Here is a 7,346-nt window from a genome sequence, read left to right as displayed (position 1 = left end):
AAAGGGTCCTCACAAGACCCTTCCTAAGTACGAGAGGACTGGTAGTGGGGTGTCCCCGTCAGTCCAGGGAGGAAAGGAAGACGAGATGTGGAGGAGCACTTGACGTCTCTCCAATGTCTGCTAACATAGTCACTTCTAGTACGATTTTGACCCCAGCTCCTACCACTCTCTCCTCTGGAAATTTTTGGTTTCCATCACATCTCAGAGAATTTGCAGCTCGATTGGAAACTGAACAGAAACTCCGCCCAAATTGCAGCTCTGCATAGTTCCCTCCTTGAGGCTATATTATTCAATTTCAGTGTGGGGTCTTCCCCAGCAAGGCGCACCTAACTCAAGGCTCCCAGAATTCCCATCAAAGACCCCCCCCTTCCCTCTTTTGCCACCTCTCTTCCATGCAAATCACCCATTTTCATTCATGTAACCCCACTAAAATCCAGCATTGCTTACAAATGACCAAAATAAACTCCAGGGAGCTGAAATCAACGGTCATTTCAAAGGAGTCAGTTCTGGATTTCCCAGGCCAGGGAGGAGGGCGCCTGTTCAGTGACTTCCAGGCATCACTTCAAGGAGCAATAACCTTATTTCTCAGGAAATCCTTGCAGATGATGGGTATTAAACACCTTGTTCCTCACTCTTGTTCGACTGCAATGTGACAAGGTAGCAAAACTCTTCCTCTTGGACTGGATAAGTACAAATTCATATGTAATGAATCTCATTCACAAACTTAGATGTTAATTAAACCTTCTGTTAAAGGGAACTCATTTGAAAGATTCGTAAGGAAACCAAGATCCATCTCCAAGATCCATCATAGAGAACAGGAACCCAAAGACGCTATCCACCGTGTGCCCCCACTTCAACCTGGCCCTCCACTACTTAGGATGCTGACTGGTCTCTCTTCAAATACACAGTGAAGAAGCAGACTCACTTCATGCCTGGCAGGAGAAGCTGCTGGATGTGGGCCTGGACCATGCCTGGCTCCAACTCTGACTCAGGCCCCCTCTTCTTCATCCCTCACAGCCTCTTCGGACAGGTGGAGGAAGGAACATGAATCCCTGCTACGGACCCTGAGCAAATACTCCAGGAATTTCATCTTGCTAGTTTCAGCGTGGGCCCTGGGAACTCGCAGCGTGCAGGATCGCTGTTGGGCACCTGCCGGTACTCCACGTACTGTTCCTGCACCCAAACTTTGGTGAGGAGCTCCCTGGGCTCCCCGTAGATGAAGTGTTGGGTCCCGGCACACACCCCCATGACACTCAGTGCTTCCCAGACATCCTCCTCAGGGGCACAGTCGCCCTCCAGGAGGATCACGCCCAGGAGCATCACCAGGAGGCCGGTCTTGGGCATGCTCTGCTCACCACTCAGCATCCCATCGTAGGTGAGGCCCAGGATGGTGACCAGGATGTAGGAGTGGTCGCTGGGGTCCACTTCCTTCACGTCAACGCCAAAGAACAGCTGCATGCACTCAGAGGCTTGACTGAGGATCACAGGGAAGTGGTCCTGGTGATCTCTGATGACCAGAGTCAGCATTTCTGCCTTTGTGGTCGGCTCCTTTGTAGGATACTTGAGGAGCAGGAACGCCACCAGGTCAGCCATCTTCAAATGTAGTGCTTCTTGGAGTGAGGACTTGGCGTCTTCCAGGTCCTCCCAGGTGCTTGGTCCCTCGTCACCTTGGCTGCTGGAGCCATCGCCTTCAGATTGGCTCCATGGAGCAGCTGCCGTGGCAGTGGGGGAGCGCCAGGCACTCTGAGGGCTCTGGGGAGGACTCAGGGTCACACCAACAGCCACCTCCTCCAGGGTGCCCAGGAACAGGACAGAGGGGGACGAGGAGAGGGAGGAGGAGGGGGATGTGGCCTCTTCCTCCTCAGCCCCAGACAGCTGCACATCCACCAGGCCCTGGGCCTCTCTTGGGTCCTGATGGTCTTCCACATGCTTGCAGAGCTCACTCATCTGACCTAGAGGCATGACGACGTGTGTCTGGCAGCTGGCAGGAGTGTGCGCAGGAGGTGACCGGTGGGGACCCACGGGCCTGGGGGAGACAGGGAGTGTGATCAGCCTCGGCTAAAGAACACACCCTTGGTGTCTCTGACAAAGGCAACTTACAGGTCTTCTCTTTAGGGGCGCTCTAGGCTTCAAAGGGCTCTGTCCTCCTGGGTGGCCTGTGCCCTAAGAACCTGAAGGAGGAAGTGAGATGGCTCCTCAAGGTGTACCCAGCACAGCCGGAAGTTCTGGGGATGATGGTAGAGTGGTGTGGGCTCGGGTGCTGCGAGGTCTCCTCAGCTCTGGCATGGGGGAGCCCCTGGGTACACATTCAGGGTGTGTACCTCACCTTGACTCCTGGCGCTGCCTGGGCCTCCTTTGCTCTGTGACTGGAGGACACGAGCCTCAGACAAAGGCCTTCACCTGTGGGTTCCGGGAGCCCATGTAAGAGGAAAGGAGGGGCACCTCAGGGTGCAGACTGCAAGCAGAGCCCTGGGCCCCCAGTGCTGACAGGAGGGGCAGGCTGGAGTCTGTGAGGTCCCCACTGTTCTGGGATGGGTGGTCCCCTCCGTGCACACCCCGGGTCCTCACCTTTCCCCTGGCAGCCCCTGGGCCCCACCCCACTGCTGCCCTGAGGCAAAACTCTCAGAATAAGACCTCACACCCCTGAGACTGAACAGAAAGAAGTGAGGGGGCCCCACATCAGAGCACACCTGCCCAGGGGCTAAGAGGAGGCACCAAGGGACAATAAGGGGTGGCCAAACTCTGTGGGTTCCATGTGTCCTGGGATGGGTGGTCTGCTCAGTCTTCACCTTGACACCCTCAGGGCCTGGGACAACTCCCTCTGTTGACCTGAGGCCACCCACCTTAGGCAAAGGCCTCATCTCCCGAAGACACGGGAAGAGGAAGTGAGGGAGAATCAATTCACACCCCGATCCCGGGTCTCACCATGGCAGACAGAAGGGTAAGGCAGGCCTGGGCTCCATGCGTCCTGGTGAGTGTGTGTGTGGGGGTCTCCTCAGTCCTCACCGTGACCCCTGCCAGGGCCTGAGATCTTGCATCAGCTGACCTGAGTCCAGAGCCTCAGACCAAGGCCATCATCTTCCCGAGACCACTGGTCTGGAAGTGAGGAGGGGCTTAGCCAGACAGGCCCTGCTGGGGGGTTTCCAGAGCTGACAGTAGGGGCAGGCTAAATTTCTGAGGGGCCCCCTCTTTGTCCTGGGGAGTGGGGTACACTCACTGCTCCCTCGGGGTCCTCACCTTGACTCTTGGTGAGAACTGGGACTCCTCTCTCAGCTGACCAGATGTGCTTCCTCAGATGACCAGACGTTGTCCTCTCAGACCAAGGTCCTCACCTGCCTGAGGGTTCTGAAAGAAACGGGAGGAGGCACCACATCCATGCCCACCCCTCACCTCCCACATCCCCCGGCAGGATCACAAAAGGCTGGCAGAGGGGACCAGCCCTTCTGTCCTGGGTGGGGGTTCCCTCAGACGTCCTGTAGGTTTTCCATCTTTTCTCCTGCCAGGGCCTGCCCTTCTTCCCGGCCCCCTAACTGGGATAGCTGACATCTCCCTCTGAGCAAGACCTCTCCTCCCTGAGGACTCCCCACCTTCCCGCCCATGGTAGAAGTGAGCATGCCATTGAGGACCACCGCCGACTCTTCCTTCCAGGGCTGAGAACAGGGGACAGCAGGACTCTGTGCCATCCTTTCTTTTCTGAGGTGAGGGGGGTACGTAAAGTCCTCATGAAGGGTCCTCACCTTGAAACCCGATAGAACCCGGGACTTCTCCCTCTGCTGACCTGATGTCCCCACTCAGACCAAGGCCTCACCTCCCTGAGATGCCCCATTCCCAACCACATGGCTGAAGTGAGAGCAGGGTACATCCAGGCATCCTTGCCCAGGGCCTCCTGGAGCTGAGAACAGGGGAAGCTGGCCTCTTTAAGGTCCCTTCTCTATTGGGGTGGGGGGAACCTCCACGCCCTCTGTTCCTCCCAAAGGCTCTTGTCTTGAGTCCTGGCAGATCCTGGGACTCCTTCCTCTGCTGACCAGATGTGGCTGCCTCTGCTCACCTGACACCGCCCCTCAGAACAAGGCCTCACCATTCAGATAGCCCGAGGCAGAGGCGAGTGAGGATGCACCACCTGCGGCCACCCCTGCCTGGAGTCTGCTGGGGTGACGTGGGCAGGGCCGATTTCAGTGAGGTCCTCCTCTGGCTGCGGAGGGAGTCCCCTCAGTGTCCTCAAGGTATTCATACTTACTCCTGGCCAGGCGTGGAACCATCCCTTCTGCTAACCTGAGGATGCATCCTGCAGGCCAAGGCCACCATCCCGCTGAGACCCGGAGGAGGAAGTGGACAGGCCACTCTCCTGACATCCTGCCTGGCCTCCAGGGACTGACCATGAGTCAGATTTCTGTTGGGGTCACCTATGTCTGGGCTGAGGGTCTGCTCAGTCCTCCCTGGGCGTCTAGGGACACCACTCTCTCCGGACCTGAAGCCACATTCCTCACCTCCCTAAGATCCCCGAGGCAGAAGGCAGCAAACGCCTCCTCAGGTCATCCTGCCCTGGGGCCTCCCCAGACCAGCACAGGGCCACAGGATCCCTGTCTGTCCTGGGGTCCTGGGTCCCTCAGGCCTCCCTCAGCATCTCCCCCTGACGTCCAGCAGGCCCTGGGCTCTCCCCTTTGTCCCCCTCAGACCCTCCTCCCTTGACCAAGTCCCCGGTCTCTCTCAGTCCCGGATGCGGAAGTCGGAAACGCGGCCTGTGCTCATGGCGCCCTGGCGCCTCCCGGGGCTGCCGGCAGGGCCGTGTTTCTGTGGGGTCCCCTCTGTCCTCCCTCAGGGTCCTCCCCTTGAGCCCTGGCAGGTCCTGGGATCCTCCATCTGTGGATCCGAGGCCTTCACTGGCCGGAGAGCCCTGGGGGAAGTCTGTGGAGGTCACCTCAGGCCACTAAGCACGCGGACGCCCAGGGCTGACGGCAGGGGCCGACAGGGATTGCCTGGGGCTCCTCGGCCCTCCCTCTGCTCCTCTCCTGAGCTCCCAGCAGGGCCTGGGCCCCGGCCTCTGCCCCCTGAGGCCGCTCCCCGCAGACCCAGGACTCCCCAGCAGGCTCCTCTGAAGACGAGGTGGGGGCGGGGAACTCTGCCTGACCACCCTGCCCCCTCCCCATCCCCCGGGGTCCCTCAGAGCAGATGGCAGGAGCAGACCTGGACGCCGTGGGGCCTGGAGTCCTCCCTCCCGGGGCTACCTGGACGCCTGGCCGGGCCTGGGCTCCTTCCCTCTGCCGCCCCGGATCCGGCCCGCCACCGCGAGGCCCTCGGCTCCCTCAGACCTCGGAGGCAGAAGCCAGAGAACGTCACATCCGGACGCCATGGCCCGGGGTCTCCCAGGGCTGACGGCAGGGGTGAGAGTGGTCTGGACGTTCCCTCGGCCCCGCCCTCCGCTCCTCACCCTACTCTGCCCGGCCTGGGCCTCTAGCCCTCTGCCTGCCTGAGTCTGTGCTCCTCACCCTCAGGTCTGACTCCCCTGGTCGTCTGAGGAGGGGGACGCGGGTGGGGGGCACTCTGCTGACAGCCCTGCCGGGGGTCCCCCAGAACGCACAGCAGGGGCGCAGGGGTGTTCTGTGGGACCCTGTGTTCTGGGGCCGGGGGTGCTCTTCATCCTCCCTCGGGAGGGTCCTCGTCCACCCTGGCCGAGAAGGGCTGCCGTCCCAGGGGAGGTGCTGGGTGGGGGCTGCAGTGCCCAGGGCTGTGGGGGAGGTCAGAGAAGAAGCCCCCTTCCCGTGGGGTCTCACCAGCCAGGCCAACACCGCGAACCGTTCCTTTTCGGGGTTTCATTTGTCCTGAAGAGGCTGAGCAGCTGCAGGGTCTTCGGGTTGGTCTTCCGGGTCTACGGTGACCTCGTGTTGCCTGGTTAAGTGCAGGGATTTTCACTTTTTAATCTTCCTTTCTAGTAAGAAATACGTTGTACGTCTCTGCCCGCTGTGGGTGCCCTGTATCTATAACACATATGTAGCTTATGTGTGTGTATAGACACGTATGTGTCCTTACCACGTGAATATGCGGATAAATGTGTATACATTCATGTATGTTTCTATTAGTCTTTATAGATACATGTAGACTATATATATGTGTGTATACTTATTTTATGAAAGAATACCTTCTCTTTCTCTATATGATTCGCTGTGATAACTCCCTATGCTGTTTCTAGTCTATTCTCTATATTCTATTAAAATGAGAATCTTTTGAAAGGCCAACCCTCACCCACCAAGGTGGTTTCAGGTGGTTATTAGCCCAGACTGAGGAGTCAAATGCGTCAATCGAACTGTCTTGCCTGCTGTCCTGGTTTTGCCCCAGGGCCGCTGGCATGTGTGGTCTGAGGGCCTGCTTCAGATGTGTGCAGTGAAGGAGGAGCAGAAGTTTGAAACCTTTCCTCCTTCCCATCCTGTCATCTGCATCTATGTAGCATACCAACCCTCCCAACTTGGCTGCCACTGCCCATGCCCCCACCCCAAACACAAATACTGGGCTCACCCCAGTCTTCAGTCTCCCCCAGGGCTTTCTCCTGTTTTGTTGCTTAGATATTGTTGTTCATAGTGTGTGTTATTTTTGAAACCTGTATTTTTTTTAGAGCCTCTTAGGTGCCCAGAAAAATAAGGAGAAAGGTACAGAGATTTTCCACTTACCCCCTGCCCCCACACGTGCCTAGCCTTCCCTATTAACAACATCCCCCACCAGAGTGGGACATTTGTTATAGTTGATCATCCTACATTGACACCTCGTATCTCCCAATGTCCATTGTTTACATTAAGGTTCACACTTGGGGTTGTACATTCTATGGGTTTGGACAAATGTATAATGACATGTGTCCATTGTTCAAGTGTCATCCAGAGGAGTTTCACTGCCCTAAAAATCCCCTGTGCTCTGCCTATGGCCCCCTCCCCTCACAACCCCTGGCGACCACTGCTCTTTTGACCTTCTCCATCGATTGCCTTTTCCAGAATGTTTGTATATTTGGAATCATACAGTAGGGAGCCTTTTCAGATTGGCTTCTTTCACTTAGTAAGTCACGTGAATTTTATCTCAATAAAAAGTTGCAAAAAAGAGTATGAAAAATTATAGTAATTTCATGGTGTTGGTGGTAGTTATTAACAAAACTCCTAGAAATAATTTTTTTCATTAAACATTTATTGACTGACCACAATATGCATGGAATAATGCATATAAGTCTAAATAAGGTTAGGTAGCTCAAGGCACTTTTAGTTTGGTGGGGAAGACAGAGACATAAACAGAAAATTAATATATCAGTTAGTCATTCAGCAAATACTTCTTGGGTGGCTCCTAAGGGCCAAGTATGTATAATGTGGCAA

General features: G+C 56.3%; 1 pseudogene; it reads right to left on the bottom strand.

The window, feature by feature from the left end:
• Positions 1 to 988: 988 nt before the first annotated feature.
• Positions 989 to 1,947, bottom strand: LOC131400625 (melanoma-associated antigen 10-like; annotated as a pseudogene).
• Between the last annotated feature and the right edge of the window lie 5,399 nt (positions 1,948 to 7,346).

The sequence above is a fragment of the Diceros bicornis genome, chromosome X (assembly GCF_020826845.1).
Source record: "Diceros bicornis minor isolate mBicDic1 chromosome X, mDicBic1.mat.cur, whole genome shotgun sequence".
NCBI classification, from domain to species: Eukaryota; Metazoa; Chordata; class Mammalia; order Perissodactyla; family Rhinocerotidae; genus Diceros; species Diceros bicornis.
The sequence above is the reverse complement of the archived record's forward strand: the minus strand, read 5'-3'. Positions and strand labels throughout refer to the sequence as shown.